General features: G+C 44.6%; 1 pseudogene; it reads right to left on the minus strand.

Annotated features, from left to right (window-relative positions):
• The window catches only part of LOC149298458 (neural-cadherin-like), a 68,566-nt pseudogene that overhangs the window by 44,484 nt on the left and 4,328 nt on the right, over window positions 1-19,754 (minus strand).

Consider the following 19,754-nt stretch of genomic DNA (forward strand, 5'->3'; position numbering starts at 1 on the left):
GGACCAGGGATATCTGAAGAACATGCGTCAATGGGTGCAGATTTTATAAGTTGGTACCGCATTTAGTATTCCTAGGAACACAGAGCTATAGGAGTCAGAGTGTGCGTGTGATGAGGTTTCACGTATGAACTCACCTCTCCATTCAGTCCGAGATCGTGGTCAGATGCAGACACCTGGAGCACAAATGTTCCCAATTCAAGGCCTTCTGTAACGGTGGCCTCATATATGGACGACGTAAAGAAGGGCAAATTGTCATTCACATCTGCAATATAAACAAGTCCGGCTTCACATTTGCTCTTCTAGCAGCGCAGGCACAGAATTGATATCCGGAGATTCTACCTGTAACGTTAATGTACACCGTAGTGAAGGCAGCCAATGGCACAGCAGCAACGGTCTGAGCTCGGATCTTCAGGATAAAAGTCCTGGTTGTTTCATAATCTAAAGGTTCAGCTACAAGAACGGAGGCAGAGCCTTCTTCTCGATTTACCGTCAGGTAGAAACGAACGGGCATGTTAGTCTCCGGGACCAATCCTTCCTCTAAATTGTACGTCACACAAGGGTCTCCCAGCAGTGAGGAAGCTTTAACGGTCTGTAGGAATGGCAGAACATTGTGTAATTAACAGTAAATTACAGTAAAAAGAAGCCCTCAACAGCAGGAAGTCAACTGGGAAATGACAGGCATTAGAAGGGTGATTAAGGCTCCTTAGTGGTGATGTCTCCATACCCCGTTCCCTCTCACTAGTTTCATATCAGGCCTAACGGGAAGCAGATGTCTAGATGGGTATGATCCCTGGTAGCCAGGCATGAGGGAGAAATCCATATTCAGATGAGATCATACACCAATGGGCGGAATCCTTCTATGACTCCTACCAATGGCTGGAAGCATTGTTTTTTTTAAACTTAAAATTTTTATTATATTTTTGATTTTTTGACAATGTAAACACTTGTAAAAACAGCGCATAACAGCACAAAAATAGACAGTGTCACAGCAAAGTGGGCATGAGTAACATCACAACCAGACAAAAGGCAACAGTGAAAATACACAATTGAGCAAACTAGATGAAACATAGCGTCATCCATTAGAGAGGAAAGAAACATCAGACCACTGAATAGAAAATAGCCCTGAGAGCCTAGCACCGTAGAAAAAACTGCACAGTGGCAGAGATCTCAAGAGGTGGAAGGCGCCATTGAAAATAATACATAACAGAAATATAAACAAAAAAACAAGAAAACACGTTTGGATCAGGGCGGACATGAAGTCATATCAGGAACAGCCAGGGCGCTGGCAGTGCGCATGAAGTAGGGACCCTAACAAACAATATATCACAAGGAGAAAAATTATAAAATAAAATAAGAATAAGAGAAAGACCGGGCGCGACCAATCCAGACCTCCCAACTCATCAGACGTGCCACAAGGGCGAGAGCCGGATTTGGGACCAGGGAGCCCAAATTTTATCATACAGAGGGAGCAGCTGATCATTCTGAAAAGAAAGCTTTTCAAAAACATGTGTGCGGTCGAGATGGAGGAGAATGTCAGGGAGGCGAGGGACCAAGGGCGATTTCCAATTACGAGCAATCAATAACTTCATAGTTAAAAAAAAAAATGGATAACCAGTTTCCGGGTGGCCGAGGGGAAATCATCTGGGAACATGTGGAGGAGAGCCAATTGCAGAGTACAGGGGAGAGGAATATGTAGTTCAGACTCTAATAAACGGAATAACTTCTTCCATACAGCAAATATCGGAGGGCACAACCACCACACATGTACCAAAGAACCAACCTCCATACAGCCCTTCCAACACATGGGGGAGCAAGAAGGAAACATATGAGCCAAACGTTGTGGGGTGAGATACCATCTACAGACCAATTTTTTTTGTAATTCAATATGATAAAGGCAATGCGAGACACCTCTCATTGCTTCCTCTGAGGAAAGCCACGTCTCAAGTTCAAAGGGGGAGTGTAAATCTCTTTCCCACGCCAACATGTGAGGGAGATTGTTGTCCCAATGGTACTGCAAGAGAGAAGTATAACAGAAGGAGATCATCCCCTTAAAAGAGGCAGGTTTACAACATGCATGTACTATAGGGTCATCAGAGAAAGTGTTAATTGTAAATAAGGAGGAGTGTGACTGTAACAAATGGCGAAGTTGTAAATATTTGTAAAAGACAGAGGCAGGCAGTGAATAAGTAACCCTAATGTCGGAGAACGAGCGCAGAGTCCCCTTATCAAAAAGATCCCCCACGCGCAGAGGAAATCCGCTCCCCCAGCCCTGCAGGCGGAGATTGGGAACAAGAAGTTCCAAGGAACTAAGCGGAGTGGCTCTAGTAATATGAAGCAAAGAAGGCCTACATTTAGCCACTTCACCCCATATTTGAAACGCACATAGTGTGGTGGGAGGGAGAGGAGACAACTTGGGTCTGAGACGAGGGGGGAGCCATAACAATTGGGGGACAGAGTACGGTAGAATCTGGAGATTCTCCTGACTAACCCATTGAGGAAGATTGCCGCGATAATGAAATAAAAGCGTTTGAGAAAGGATAGTGGCACGGTAATAAGTGAAAATGTCTGGGGCCCCTAAGCCACCCTTAAACCTGGGAGAATAAAAGGCACTCCTGGAGATGCGTGACCTACCCCTAACATTAATAAAATCAGTGAGTGTCCTCTGCATGTGTAACAAAAATGAACGGGGAATACTGGTCGGGACTGCCCTAAAGGTGTACAACAACCTCGGCAAAATAACCATTTTGACAGAGGAGATGCGGCCCAGCCAGGAGAGATCAAAGAAACGCCAACGATGAATATCAGTGAGAACTTGCTTCCAAAGGGAACGAACATTGAAATCATGCAATTTAGAGATGTTACGAGGCAACTTAATACCGAGATAGGAAAGGTAATCCCTCCTCCAATCAAAAGCATAAGAGGCTCGGAGCGAACTGGACAGCTGATCAGGTAAGTTAACGACGTAGTAGCGATGGAGTAGCGACGGCAACGAAGCGGACGGAGACATAATAGAAGCTAAAATATCATCAGCAAACAACCCCAGAGTAACATCCGCCCCGAGTTTAGAAGGAAAACCCTTAACCCTAGGATCGGAACGAATGTGTTGAGCCAGGGGTTCCAAGGCCAGCGTATACAATAGTGGGGAGAGCGGACAGCCCTGGCGCGTCCCATTAGAAATCATAAAAGGGGAAGAAAGAAAGCCCGAATAGGAGACCGAAGCCGAGGGAGAAGAGTAGAGAGCCATTATCGAATGGACCAAGGGAGGTGAAAATGCAAATTTAGAAAGAACCGAAGATAAAAATTGCCAATGAAGGCGGTCGAAAGCCTTTTCCGCGTCAAAGGATAGCAGGACTCCCGGGATCTTAGCAACGGAAGCCTGCCACAATACTTTGATACATTTACGAGTGTTATCGTTCGCTTGCCTATGGCGCACGAAACCGACTTGGTCAGAGTGCAGTAGGGAAGGGAGTAACAGGGAAAGTCTATTCGCAATAAGTTTTGCGTAAAGTTTGACATCATTATTCAACAGTGAAATGGGGCGGAAATTTTCACATCTATCCGTAGATTTACCGGGTTTAGGGATCGTGACAATATGGGCGTATAAGTTTTCAGAGGGAATATGGCCCTTGGTCATAAAAGACTGGAACAAAGAAAGAAGGTGGGGACCCAAAACCGGAAAAAAGGTTTTATAGTAAAAGCATGTTAAACCATCAGGCCCCGGAGCCGAATTTTTCTTCAGCATGCAGACTGTGGAATGGAGCTCATCCAAGGTCAGGGGGGCCTCTAGTTGCGATAACATCTCCTTCGTAAGAGTAGGCAGAGACACAGAGTCAAGATACGTATTAATAGAGGAGAGAGTGGGTTGAGGCGTAGAAGCATCATCCCGTAAGTTATACAAGGAAGAGTAGAAAGAGGCAAACCTATCCGCTATGTGAGAAGGGTTTTTAAGGGGGAGTCCCTGTGGTGACAAGACAAATTGAGGACGCGCCAGGGCCATCGAATGCCTGAGCTTATTAGCCAACATAGAGTCGGCTTTATTACCTTTAGAGTAAAAGCTCTGACGCAAGCGCAACAGCATGCGAGACGTGTGTTCAGCCTGAATCGTGGACAGTTTAAGCTTTATAGCAGCAATGTCAGCAATCAATTGATCAGAGGGGTGTTGTTGTTTATTTAGGGATTCTAAATCATAAAGCTGTAAAAGTAAGGAGTCCTTATCACCAGCCATGGCCCTTTGCTTCTTCAAATGGGAAGCAATACTAATAAACCGACCACGGATGACCGCATTATGGGCATTCCATAACGTCTCTATGGAGGTGTGCGGGGATTGGTTTTCAGCAAAATACAGGCCTAGATGAGAATGAACCTGAGATTGTATCTCCACATCAGAAATAAGGGAATTATTCAGGCGCCAAGACCCCTTGCCAACAAAAGAATGATCAACCCGAAGCGAAAGAAACACCGGCGCATGATCCGACCAATTTATAACACCAATAGAGCAGTCCCGAACCAGTTGGAGTGTATGTTTGTCAACCAAAATATGATCAATTCTAGTGTAAGACTTATGCACTGCCGAAAAAAAAGAATAGTCCCTGTCAGTGGGGTGACGTAAGCGCCATGTATCGTAAAGCTGAAAGGTGTGAAAGGATTTAGTAAGAGAAGTAGCCAATGACTTCACTTGTTTACCATAACTGCCCCTAAAAGTAGTGGAAGTGTCTAATGTAGGGTCCAGTAGAGCGTTAAGGTCACCACCCAGAACCAGACGGCCTTTTTTCAGGCGATCAATCTTAGACAAAAGCTTAGTCACAAAGTGCAGTTGCGACGTGTTAGGTGTGTAAAAGGAGACCAGAGTGTATTCGTGTGAGTTGATAATGCAATTAAGAATCAGAAATCTCCCCTGGGGGTCAGCCGTCTTCCTAAGTAGTTGAAACGATAGGTGCCTAGACAAAAAAATAGAAACACCCGCTGTACAAGTCTTGGCCATAGAATGAAAATGCCACGGGAAATCTTTGGAAAAATATGGTGGGGGCTTTGATTGCTTAAAGTGCGTTTCTTGGAGACATAAAATGTGTGCATAAGCTTTTTTGGCCTCCGAGTATAACATCCGCCGTTTGTGAGGCGTGTTGAGCCCATTAACATTAATGGACATTACAGTAAGAGACGCCATCAGGAGAATATGGAGGGAGCACTAGAGACTGCACACAGGGTGACAAAATAAAAACCTAGAAAACATAATAGAAAGGGCCAAGACACAAAAAGAAAACAAAATGACGAAGACCCCCAGGGAAGACCGCCGAATAGCAAAAGGAGAAAAAGATCGCGCCCGGTCTCTGTACATAACGGTATTACCGAGAAACAACATAAGGTACCCAAAGAAATCAGGAAGCCTGAGAAAAATATGCATGCGAATACATTCCATTGGTCAGAAGGGTCACAATGCGCAAAAAGATATGACATAAGGTAGGTATAATATGCGTCCGATAGCTGATCCAAAACAGAACAAAAATAATAATATGTAAACAAAAACAGATCAAACGGAAACATGTTCCGAAAATCACGACCTAGGAAGCAGGAGGCCGCCAAGGGGGGAGGCAGATAGAGAACCCTGTGTACCGAAAACAGGACTCCCAAGAGAGGAGAGGAGGTGGAACGTGTGAGCTAGTGTGAGAGCGTGCAAGAGGAGACCTCTGGCACAAATACCACAAAAACTATGTAAGGAAATGATATATAAACAAACCATGGTGCATGTGTATGAGAGAAAAAAAAAAAAAAAAAAAAGAAAAAAAAAAGAAAAAAAAAAGAAAAAAAAAAAAGGGGAAAGGGGGGGAGGGAAGGAAGGGCAACAAAATAAATGGGGCCAAAGTACATCATAGGAAGGCCGAAAATAGTAGTAACCATATATAAGCAGGCCGAAACCTAGCCAATAATGTGGTGTAAAAAAGGCCGGCACAGGCAAAAACAGAAAGAATAAACAAAAAACTGAAAAACTGCTCGGGATCTCGAAGAATATGCAGGTGGCTCGCTCAACAGGACAATGTGTAGTGTGTAGTGTAAAAAAGAAAGAAAACATGTAGGCAACAAAGGAATTAAAAACGCTAGCAATGAATACAGCATCTCACGTATAAGCCGGCAGCAACGTAAATGAGTCCCGTGGAGCAGAGACACCATCTGGAGACGCTGCCGGGCAGCCGCAGGACACGAACACATCCCACATCGGGAAGTCACAGAGACACGCGAAGCGGGGGAGCCGAAAAAGCAAACCCCCAGATGTACGGTCTTCATCTGTCAGCGTCCTCGACGAATGAGGTGAGGAGGCCACTCTCAGCCCGGCAAACTCGCAGACTACCGCAGAACGGCGGGAAGTTGTAGAGGCAGCAAAAAGAAGGCCCGGGGTGCGAGGGCGACATCTACCAGCAGATCCAATCGGTCGAGGAGGCTCAGCCGTAGCAATCCCGGCAAATATCGTCCCAGCGTGTAGCAAACAATAATAAAAATAAATAAATAAATAAATAATAATAATAATAATAAAAAAAAAAAAAAAAAAAAAAAGAAACCAAAAGGGGGAATCCAGCAACCCGGCAAACACAATAGTGGAATACGAGATGAGAGCCCAAAAACCTTAGGGAGCGGAGCGCGTAGCGGACACCGTGGACCATTCTCGTGCCAATCGCTTGGGTGAGGAGGCTGTAGAGCGAGAAGGCGGTGGAACCGAGGGAAGGTTCTGTGGTTGCACATCTAAGCCCCAATCCGCCAATAAGGCCATACCGTCCCTGGGAGACCGAATCGAGTGGGTCATACCGTCCCTAGAAATCAGGAGGCGAGTAGGGAAACCCCACTTGTACGATATTTTGTGGAAGCGTAGTGTAGCTGTGATCGCAGACAGGGATTTTCTGTGTTGCAGTGTATTTGTGAGAGGTCATTAAAGAGTTGCAAATGGCGGTATCGCTCAGGTATGTCCGTGTTGAGTCTCACCTTGGACATGAACTGTTCCTTGAGTTCGTAGTAGTGTACCCTCAGAATAACATCACGAGGAGGGGAACCCTTCAGTGATTTAGGGCGCGGCAGGCGATGTATACGGTCAATATGTATGTCAGCCATGTCAGGAAGATCCAGCACCTCACGCATAAAGGAGGAAACATAGGCCCGTAGGTCGCCCGGCAATACATCCTCAGAAATCCCACGAATGCAAACATTGTTACGGCGTGACCTGTCCTCCAAATCACTCAGCTTCAGGCGTAGGGAGTCAACTTCAGCCTGGAGAGAATCACACACATCCACTACCGTATTATGGGCGGCGGAGAAGTCCTCCATTTTGTTTTCCAGGTGGCTCGTTTTGTCTCCCAAGTCCTGCAGGTCCCTCTGGACAGCAGAGAAGGTTTCCTCAATGTCATGACGAAACTTGTGTCTCATCTCCTCCAGCAGCAGTTTCATAGATGTAATGGTAACCGCTTGATTTTCAGAATCGTCCGTGGAAGGAGTCGGCGAGGCCGGTTGGAGAGCAGGGTCTGGAAGCAACGTGGGATCATCTACCTCCTCCCCCCACGCGCCGACTGCAAAGCGCGGGAAGACGCCTTACTCTTTGGCTTAGGCTCAAAAAAGCCAGGTAAGTTTTGGGCAGACGATCGATTCCTATTCAGGGACATCACAGCAGCCAGGTACAAGCCAAAAAAAACGCAACCAGGTGCCAAAAATGTAGTATATACTGCAAATATAGAACAAAATCCGGAGGAGCTCCACCAACTTGCGTCCTACTTCTTAGCCATCCAAGCCACGCCCCGGCTGGAAGCATTGTAAGGTGCCCAACCAATGGCTGGAAGCATTGTACAGTTCCCACCGACGGGTGGAAAAATTCCACTGCTTTCCAGGTCAGAGGTCACGTCATACCACAACAGGCGTATCTCTCATGGTATTTTCTGGAATCACCAGGTCATATCTTTCTTTTTCCCAGACCGGAGGCTGATTCTGAGCATCTGTGATTCGAACGGCTACTTCCACCTGCGTGCTTCTATTTCCTCCGTCCGTGGCAGTGACCTCTAGTGTTATTAATGATTTCTGATGGGGGAAAAAAGGTTAAGACAAAAAAATTAATTACATTCACTTAAACCTTCTCCATTCAGCAACCTCCCCGACCAAAAAAAACAAACCCCAAATTGCTCTCCCAATTGATTTAAAAGCTGTGAGTGACAGATGGTTGAGGAGTTTCATGCACCACTCACATACTCTGGTACTCAAAGTGTTATTTAGTTGTATGGTACTTTTTCTAGAGGGTTTTTCATTCTATCGCCCAACCAATTTCCAATTGCAGAGCTAACCAGAGGCACGTAAAAAAAACCAAGAAAAAAAAAAAGACAGTGGACGATTCCAGCAAACAGCTGGCCTTCTGCAATGGAGAGTCTCATTTAGCGGTAACCTCGGGGACTCACACGGGGGCCTTCCGATCAGTGTCCAAATGTCGTCGTCTGGTCGTAGAAACTTTTGATTTTAGAAAAAGCAAACATGACAGCTTGACAATGCCTTAAAAACTATCCAAAAACCCCGTTACGTCCCCACTTAAAAAGCCACCAGCTGTGTTTGCAAAGCATAAAGTTGAAATATCCAAACACAAAGCTACTCGCTGTCATAAGAGATACATTGTAGTTTGTCCGCATGTACATTAAACCGGTTACTTAATATTAGGAACAAAAGAGAGATACAAGTGCGCTATATCTTATTACTGCATTATATATATATATATATATATATATATAGTGGCTTACAATCCTACTATAAGTCATATTGTATAAAGGGGTCTGGGATCAGAAGTTGACCCCGCGATATTTTTATTTAAGAGTACTATCACTTGTTGAAATGTAAGTTGTATCTCTAAACACGGCATGTAAACGCTTGCTACGTTACCCGAGATATTGGCTGGCGAACGTAAAGCCACCCCGTAGAGGTGTTAATGCTGAAGGCCACTGGTTCCTCTCCAGACACGGAGTACGTGATCGTTCCATTCACGCTATAATCGTCATCACGGGCCGCAACGCGGAGGAAGCTGCTTCCCATGGCAGCATCTTCTCTCAGGAAATCTAGGACAAGAATGAAAACATTTGAATTCTATGTTGTCCACTGGGGTCCCAAATACCCCATGGGCGAGCCGGCCAAGCTCTTGTGGACCAGCAGATCTAGGAAGACTCTTAACGCTGAATTCCACTTAAAGCTATAATTAGAAGAGGACAGAAGAACATGATGGGGACTTGGTGCTTGTAGAGATCTCATACTCTACCCACGGAGACTCAATTACATTCGTAGTGGTTGTTCTCAAAGCTGGGGTCGTTGTCATTTTGGTCCTGGATCTGTATGTTGATCTGGCACAGCCCTATGAGAGGCTCGGCCGCCTGGTCTGTGGCTTTGATGGCGACGGGGAACTCTTTCTGCTTCTCCCGATCAAAGCTCTGAAGGGTTGTCAGGACTCCTGCGTGGGAAACGTGTTAAAGAAAGCACGGAGGCGATGGGACTGGCGATTCCTGCTATAACACGTGAAGAACATTTTCTCATAAGCTTTTGAGAAAAAAAGCTTGGCTGATTAACCTGACCTACAACCATAGTTAAAACCTGCATCGCCGAGCCTATCTGACCCACTGGTTTTAACAGAATCAAATGAAGCTCCATGATGTCACCTCTGGCTGTTGACCCTGGGGTAGAAGGGTAGAAGCGTATCCACCAATCCAGCAAAAAGCATATTAAAAACCTAGAACACAAATACACTGGGGAGGAAAGTGTGTCCTCGGTCACTGTGCCGCAGCCCGTCTCTCCATACAATGTTTAAAGGGCTTTAAGGTATAGGAGGAGGTGGCACCTGTGTCCGGATGGATGCTGAATGCAGGAAGAGAGCCCTCGCGATGAACGATCCCGTACTTCACTTGACCGTTGACGCCAACGTCTGCGTCTTTCGCCTCCACCTGCAGCACAGACGTTCCTGGGGGCTGCTTCTCCAGGACTACGGCGTGGTGACGGTACTGGGCACACTGGAAATAACGTTAAATCCACACATTTGTTTTAGGATCCGGCTACATCTTGGAGCCAAGGACAGTTCTAACGCGGCTTTAGTTCGCTGGCGTTCAGTAAGGGATGATTCTCCTAAGCAGTTTTCTGGAGTTTGATTTAATGTATGAGGTACCTGATGGAAGACGGGCTTGTTCTGATTGACGTCATCGACTCTCACGACGACTGTAGTCGTGCTGGTGAGGCTGTGAGGACCCCCCGAAGCGGTGTCATCTGTGGCGGTCACATACAGAACATACTCGGCTCCATGATCGGCTTTGGAAGCAGGTTAGAACCAAGACGGATTATTCCTGTTAAATGGTTTGAGGATAAATCAGTCCCATTGTTACAAATCCTTAACCCAGGGTAAGTGATACCCCCTACTCAACTATTTAGGAACTTCAAGTTATAGTTACTGTGACGGAATTCTGGGGAGGAAGTCGATTTTATCTCGATGACTAATTTTTTTCTTTATGTAGCAGAATATGCGAGAAATCATCAGGTATCTGTAAAAAGCATCGGTGGCATTGGGGGGGGGGTGTTAGTTATGGATGTATACAAAATATAGCTCTACGTACCTTTCTCGGAATCAATAATAAAGCTCCCTTCTTTATTTCCTTCCGAAATGTTGTAAGTCACATGATCTCCATCTGGATCAAAGGCATGTACGGTGGCAACCAGGGTGTTGGGAGCAGCTTCCTCCGATACAAACGTTCTGTATCTGGAAAACTGAGTACATAATCAAGTTCGTCCGCAGAGAAACGCTGCCAAGAGACCCATTCAGTGCTACCCCCTACCCCGAGGCTCGGCCAACACCAAACCTATAGGCCTTCTGAGCCGAAAACTCATCCCAGCCTCACCGGCCCTGGCAAAGACGTTATAGAATGAAGTCTATGCAGTCGCCTTTCATTTATGGATCGTATTGGGACAAACTCTCGAGCCTTGGTTGGGAGAGACCTGATGAACCGCAATGTATTACAATGTATTAGGTTATGGGAGTGAAGCTACAATATTTTACGCCATAAAGAAAAAAGTAGACTTGCGCATTCGTCTTCGGGCGAACATGAAAACGAGCACGAAGAGGCCGTTTTTTTGTTCGTTCCGAAGACACGCCGAAGAGAATACAGTGCCGGCAAAACGTAGGAGAAGACGAAGACTCACAACCACGAAGAATCGAAGAACCACGAAGATCGTCTTCGTTTTTGCCGCGCAGCCGCCAAAATTTCAAACAGGAGTGAGCTGATCTCGTCTGTCCAATCAGCTCACTCTTGTGACGTCACGCCAAGGGTCTCGTCCAATGCCTGTCCTGCTGTTTTTTGAATTCTGAAGGCGCCTTTATAAGACCAGAGCTTGCCTGAGAGATCCATTCATTTTTCGCTGTGACTGCTTTGGCAACACTGCTGTGCTGCATCCGAGCGTTACAGAGAGATTGTTCTGTTCTGTGTGAGACTGGTAAGCCTTAGCCTGCCATGACTGAGGTAGCGCCAATGCGACGCCCTCTTTACCCCCCTTCCCACAATAAATACACAAACACAAAGTAAATAATATAATGCTTTATTATAGTCAACTATGGAAAAATAAGGCCACGGTGCAGTCCGCTTTACGCCTTCCACACCGTGACACAGATATAAATAACTTTATTCATAGTAAAATTAACTTTATTTGTAAACACATATAACATAGTATATAATATAGGAATGCACGTGCCGCACCACCCGACTTACTATGACACGTGCAAGCCTTAAAACTAACAATTGTAAACAAAATATAAAGGCTACAAATCGTAACCCTAAATTGTAACAACCGAACCGGCTGGCACAGGCGTAAAACCGTAAAAACGTAGAGACCACCGGCGTCCCTTGCACGGCAGCCATTGTCACGGCTAGGATTCACCAAGGCACAAGCCCAAGGAGTGTCCTGCACTTAGGCCGAGGGCCTGTGCACCACGGGTCAAACCACACCTAAGGTGGTTAACCCTTGCGCTATGCCAGCTTGATAACCAACCGCCAAGAAACAGAAAAAAGAGAGGGGTGGGAGGGAGGGAAAGCTTTCCTGGTCAATTGAAAAAGTGACCTAAACGGGGTGGGCTCCCATATATATAGTGACCCCCACCCCTAAGCACAGTAAGGTGATGCACACCTATCAATCGTCAGCTCAGGGCCGTCAATGTTGACTCGGCAAATTTACTAAAACAGGAAAACGGGAGGGGGAGAGGGCTGCCTGTCGTCCCCTCAGTCATGCGCCCTTCTTGCTCCATGCTCTCGCCTGGGGCTTTCTTTTCTCACAGTGTACTTCATCCTCACTTCAGTGCTACTTAATATAATTAATAATAATAATTTGATTAATTTAATTTTTTTTTTATTTAATTTGTCATCAACTGTAGTGTAAGTGCTGTTGAGTTGACAGTGCACCCAGTGTCTCAGTGGCACTGGGGTGCCCTTGCCCTGGGCTGGCACTAGTGCCTACTGCCTGTCCTGCTTAAATAAATTAAATAGAATTTATAAATAATAATTTTATAGAATCTATAATTTAATAGTTCATTATAATATTATATATATATTTGTCAGTCATATATATATACTATAGTATACTAGTGTAGAGTGTACTGTAGACATTCATCTACTAGTGTCTAATTTAAAATCAGTAATATTAATTAATATAATTAATAATTGAATTCATTATAAAATTATATATTTGTCAGTTATAGTTAGTAATAGTATACTAGTGTAGAGTGTACTGTAGACATTCAAGACATCTACTAGTGTCTAATCTAAAATCAGTAATATCAATAATTCTATAATTCTTATCTTAATAGTTAATTAAATTAGTTAACTATAAATAAAAGTAATAATATTAATTAATTACTACTAGCGTATAGTTCAGCTAATCTTATTAGTACTGGTGCTGCAGCTCTATAGTTTGTGCTTTGTTTTAGCAACAGTAAGAGACCAAGTCAATTTTTCTTAATTAATCTTTCATTTTATTTCATTTGTTTTGCTCACCTCAGTCCATCAGTGAAGTGAACTTGTTGGGCTAGTGAGTGCAGCCGCATAAGTGCTGTGTTTTTTTTTGATCAGCAAGCAGTGACGTTAACTGTTTTGCAAAGATTTTCTCATTTATTTTACATTTTATTTAAATTTTATTAAAAGTACCCTTAGTGCTTTGCTCACCTCAGTCCATCAGTGAAGTGAACTTGTTGGGCTAGTGAGTGCAGCCGCATAAGTGCTGTGTGTTTTTGTTCAGCAAGCAGTGAAGCTAACTGTTTTGCTGTGACATTTTATTTCTAATTCTTTTCAAGAAAAATTGACTGTGGCGAGCTGTACTAAGCAAAGCTTCAAGCTACTAGCTGTAGTACTAAAATAATTCTAATCTTCTTTAATCTTAATTTATAATATATTATAAATAATATATAACAATATAAATTCTAATTCATATTCTTCTATCTATAATACATAATATATAAGTAAATTATTTCTAATCTATTAATATTATATAACGTAATATTAATTAATAAATCATATACTGAATCTGATTTAACCTCACTTTAGCTTAGTGGGTTTGAGAGCGTCTGCCTAGAGGTAGACTTATAGTAAGGAAATATAGCTTTAGGCTAGCATAGTAGTAGGCTAAGCTCTTAGGCCCGTGTAAATTCAAATTAAAAATAAAATACTGCTAGTTATTAAATAGTTAATCTTGAGTTAATAATTTAAATAACTTTAGCACTTTGGCAGATTGCACACAACAGCACAGTGCAGTAGTGCATAGTTTTACTTTTTAAGCAGTAGCACTGAAGAGAACTTCCTCTAATTTTTTTGTCTTTAATTCATTTTTCCTTTTTTTTATTTTTTTTTATAGTTTTTTAAACACTACACTACACTACACACACACTACACACACACTACACACACACACACAACACAAAATTTGAAATGGATCCTCCTTTTGGGACTAAGTAGGGACAAGCTCCATCTACCACCACCACCACCACCACCACCACTACGATCATCACCATCACCACCACCACCAGCAGCAAAACCTAGCAAATCTAAAGCTAAAGCAATTAGCAGTCCCACTATGGCCAGTACTATTACCACCAGTCCCACCACCACTAGTTCTGCCTCTGTTCATCCACCCCGAGCAGTAGGAGCAGCACCCAAGGCACACTCCAAGGCACATTTTACCAGTGCTAGCATGAAGCATCACCTCAGCACTCAACACAACGCTGTGCTATTGGGGAAAGATGCAGAAGTAAAACTTAATGCAGGCAGCATAGCTGGTGGCCGTGGAAAACCCCCAACAGCTTCTTCTTCTGAGCCAATAGCAGCAGCAGCTAGTGCTGGCAGCCAGAGACCAAGGCAGGTTGGAGCACTGCATGTCCAGCCCACCCTGGCATTCCAATCCAAAAGGTCAATGCCCAAACAGCAGGCCAATAAAGTAACGCGACTGATTGGTCAGTTCATTGCTGTTGGAGGGGCATCCTTCTCTATGATCGAAGGGGAGCCTTTCAAACAATTGATGGCGGCTGTGGCTCCACAATATACAGTTCCGTCACGTTCCACTTTCAGCAGGAACATTGTCCCCTCATTGTATCGGTCCTGTGTTGCAGCAGTGAAAGAGGAGCTTTCCAAGGCTGCTGGTCAGTCTGTTCATTTCACTACAGATTTGTGGTGTGCACCTAGCGGCCAGCATGCCTTTCTTTCTTTGACAGCACACTGGTGGCAGCCCGGTGTGTCTAAGGAAGCTGCTGCAGCAGGCTACCGATCTTTCCTTCTCCATGCAGAAGTGATGGATGAAAAGCACACTTCCCAAAATATTCTGCATGCAATGAGGAAAATATTTAGCCTTTGGGTGGGAGCAGAGGGGGGCACCAATGTTGAAGTCGGTTTTGTGGTAACTGACGGAGGTGCCAATATGGTGAAAGCGCTGCGAGATGGTCATATTGTTGGTGTGCGCTATGCAGCCCACATCATCCACCTTGTAGTGAAGGCAGCAATGTCAGAAGGAACTAATGTGGCAGCAGTAGTTCTGTCCCGCTGCAGAAAGATCGCTGGGCACTTTCACCATAGTGTTAAGGCTAGCCAACTTTTGAGGGAAGAGCAAGAGAGGTCAGGTCTTCCCATACACTGCCTACGTCAGTATGTCAGTACACGGTGGAACTCCACGTTAGACATGCTGGAGAGGATTTTGGAGCAGCAGAGGGCAATCCATAATCTTGCCTCAGAGCACAATATTGGGATTACCTCTCCATTGAATAGGGAGGATTGGACAGTGATCGCCCAGCTAGTGGCAGTCCTTAAACCATTCAGGGATGCCACAGAAAATTTAAGCTCAAACACTGCCAGTCTGGCCCAGGTAAGCCCAGTGTTCTCCCATCTAGGCAGCAAGATGGATGTGTTCCTTGGAAACCGTGAGGCTGTTCAAGGTGGCACTCTACATCCTGACGTAGCAGCCATAGTCAGGAAGCTGAAGGATCTGCTAAAAGTATAGCTAGCGTGTCTTTGCGATCCAAGAATTAAGGGAAAGCTAGCTTTGAAATTTAATGTTCTCAGTAGCTACCGGGAGCAATTGGTCAACAAGGTGCGTGACTGGCAGCGTAAAATGGGAATGCTGTCCGAGGAGGGAAAGGTGCAGGAGGAGGAAGAGATTATGTGGTCTGCTACTCCTAGCAGCAGCATCAGCAGCAGTGCCACAAGCAGCACAACACAGCTGAGTGGAGCAGCTGCGTTTTGGGAAGAGGCACTTGGGAGTATAGTTGGACCATCTGACAGAGCTAGCAGCAGAAAGGAGAGTAGTGCTGCTGAAATGGTCAAACTTTACCTCTGTGAAGTTCCTTCTGCGCCTAATGTTGATCCTCTTAGCTACTGGGATGAAAAGAAGAGTGTGTGGCCTGCACTCTCATGGGTTGCGCAGCAGCTACTATCATGTCCGCCAACCACAGTTCAAAGTGAGCGCGTGTTTTCTATGACTGGAAACATACTGAGTCCACAGCGCTCACGCATGGCACCTCATCTGATGGAGCAGATTGCCAGCTCTTTGCTTGGAAAGTTCATTTTTTTTCTCTGTAATGTTTAAGGTAGTTTCTCCCCCTGGTTGCACTTGCTGCGGTGTGGCAACGCCTGCTACCTCCGCCGGTGTAGCCAATTTACGCTAGGGCCTAGTGTCTGAGTTCTGGAAGTCCGCTCCCAAACGCCAAGGACTGACAGTCTTCGGATGCTTTGCCCTGGGGTGAAACAGGTGAGCGGGTCGTCAATTGCCCACTCATTCACCTTTTTCCTGTTTCCAACGCTGCTGCATGTGGTAGTGCCAGTATCTTCTGCCAGTTCGCTTCCTGGCTGAAATCATGCCTCAAATGTCCCTAATGGAGAGGGTAGTTAATCCCCCAGGTTGCATTTGCTGCGGTGTGGCAATGCCTGCTACCTCCGCCAATGTAGCCAATTTACGCTAGGGCCTTGTGTCTGAGCTCTGGAAGTCCGCTCCCAAACGCCAAGGACTGACAGTGTTTGGATGCTTTGCTCTGGGGTGAAACAGGTAAATGGGTCGTCAATTGCCCACTCATTCGCCTTTTCCATTTCATTATTTTCCTTCTGATACACAACCAACCAACCAACCAAACATAGCACACACAATAACACAAATAACACAGTGACATAACACATAACACACAACGCACATAACACATACACGTACAATGCACAAATCACAAGGACCTTTCCTCTTGTTATTTGTCCTGGCCTTCACTTCTACACTCACTAGCATTAACGCTATAACTCACACTTCATACTATAACATTTTTTCCATCCACATACCTGCCAACAGACCCAACTTTTTCAGGGACAGTCCTGCTTTTTTCCAGTCCTGTCCCATCTAATTTAGCTATCTAGGTATGCAAATACACGTTGGTAGTTATAGCTCGGTAGGTAGCACTAGTATAAACATTAAATAAATATAATAAAGTACTAAATAATAAATCTAACTTTAAAATACATTTAAATAAACCCCTAATTTTTTTCTTAAAACCCATTAAAATTAAAATTAAATTATTATTTAGACATAATACATCTTTAACCAAACCAGTGCACTGCTACTAATCTTAAACATAACCGTACATTAACCCTAAGCTATTTTTTAGTTCTTGTCCAACATTTTTCCATCCGCATACCTGCCAACACACCCAAGATTTTGGTGGACAGTCCTACTTTTTTCCAGTCCTGTCCAGTAAAAGTTGGGTTGTTGCAAAGTATGCCATTGTGAATAGGTAGCAAATGTTAGGCATGTATTACAAGTGGTCCAAAATCAATTTAAAAATGTAAAATAATCCCTATTCTTTTATTAAACATTTATGGATGTGTGATTGTGTATGATAAACGGAGGCCAAGTTCCTTGGAGCATTTGTCTCTAGGTCATTTTGTGTACAGTACACCTCAGTACGTGTGTGCAACTCTATTGGTCGTTTCGGCAGGGGGCTGGCCTGCCATCAACGCATGAAGTGCGTTCTGCAATTCACTCGTTGATGCCAGACCAGCCCCCTGCCGAAACGACCAATAGAGTTGCACACACGTTCCTTCACGGCAGCTGCTGCTGCTCCGATGTGTTGTTAACCCTGTTATTAACCCCTGCTAGGCAACCGGGAAGGAAACGAAGATTAAACGAGCACGAAGAATGTCCGCGAATATTCGCCCGAAGAGAAGACAGGAACGGGCGAATATTCGCGGAATACGAAGGTTTTTTTTCCCCCGAAGACGAGCACGAACCTGGTGCCCAAGTCTAGAAACAAGACCGAACCGTGACCTTCTCCCCGGCAGAGACGTAATAGACGTTCTACGCCCGGCTTTAAAATGTATCGCGCTCCAAAGAATCGCGGCAGTTACAGACATGTCATCGTTAATAATAGGTTAAAAAAGAAAAAACTAAATTGCATGAATTTGTGCAAGCGGAAGAAATATGAAATGAGAAAACCCTGAATGAGAAAAAAGGGTAACCAACGGCCATTACGCCGAGACGTCTGCTCTGTCCGGATCACGCGGCTGCAAATTGAAGGAGACTGGAGAGGAGATTATTTGTGAATCCCTCGTTTAATGCACCAGGCTGGAGGGACGCTAATGCCGCTCGACAACACATTATAGCCCAAGGCCCCGGTCTTTGCCTCCGGTCTAACGAGCAAATTGATTTTAGCTTTGACAGTTTTAAAGCTAAGTGACTTCGCGGGAAGGTCTCGCAAGACAAAGGAGGCTTTAAAGAATAAAAGTAGGGCAACAATGTATCAGTTACAGAAGGTGCAAGTTTGTGATGGGGGAGAAGAAGGGAGAGAAGAAAGGGTTCCGGCAATACACCGAGATGCGTTAATGGACAAAACAAAACAAACTTTGGCCCCTCGAGACTCCTCTCTTTAAACGACCATCTCACGCTCATTAAACTGACTAATGGACCTGCAATCATTCTGACAATCAGGGCTATACACGGCACCCCGGGTAGAGCGAGTGCAACATACAGGACAACAGAAACGGTATTTCATACGCCTCGCGGAGCGCGTGCACCATCACCCCGGCCTGCGGGGGGCAGTATAGAGTGTCTGTTAATTACCTGACAACACTATCCCTCTTCTAAAATGATCACCTAGCATTATATTGCCCTCCCCTTTGGAAGCGAAGCTTAGAAAATTGCCCAAAGTTTAACCTTTGGGAAAGATTGCCCAAAACTCTCAAGTTTGAATCTGTTTTGGATCCATTACTTCCACGCTGTGAAGGGGAAAGGTTTGCCACCTACATGTCGGCCCTACCCTAACTAAGAAGAGTCTCGTGAGCTGCACCTACGTGGTTTGAGAGAACTCCGGAGCTTCATCGTTCACGTTGGAGACACGGATGCGGACGGTGGCTGTCCCGGTGTTTGGGTCTTCTCCGTGGTCTATCGCCAGAACCACAAACTCGTAAAGATGGTTAGGCCTCTCGTAATCCAACTCCTGGAGGGGGCTGATAACGCCCTCCTCGGAGATGCCAAAATCGGGGCTCAAAGAATAATAAGAAACCTCGCCATTCAAACCGGAGTCTCAGTCGGTGGCTGTCACTGGTTATAAGCAAACACAAGAACAATAAGCATGCGCGGCGCTCTGATACACCATATCATTACACATCAATACAGCTGGCAATACAGCCCTATAGTAGGACAGCCGTACGGTTTGGGGGATTACGGCTGTAATTGAGTCTGCTGCTGATCGCTCGACGTTCACTTTCTTTATTCCCAGATATCACTGGGTGAAAATTATTTTGAAGCCTTAAAGGGAAAATGACATTTTACCCAATACATTTATACACTTATACACACACACATACACACACGCACACATACATCCATATACATATACACACATACATACATATACACACATACACACACACATACATCCATATACATATACACACATACATACATATACACACATACACACACACATACATCCATATATATATACACACACACATTCATACATATACACGCACACATACATACATACATAAATATATATACACACATACATACACACATACATACATACACACACACGCACACACACAAATATATATACACACATACACATACACACAAACACACATACATACATAAACACACATACATAAACACACACACACACATATACATACTCTGCTAATTCCACTTCTAGAAGTAGGAGCATTATAGAAATAGAGCACTGAGTATCTCACCGCATGGGTGACATCTTT

Source organism: Sceloporus occidentalis, unplaced genomic scaffold (genome assembly GCF_023333645.1).
Source record: "Sceloporus occidentalis isolate IW3139 unplaced genomic scaffold, rSceOcc1.0.p SCAF_32, whole genome shotgun sequence".
Lineage (NCBI taxonomy): Eukaryota > Metazoa > Chordata > Lepidosauria > Squamata > Phrynosomatidae > Sceloporus > Sceloporus occidentalis.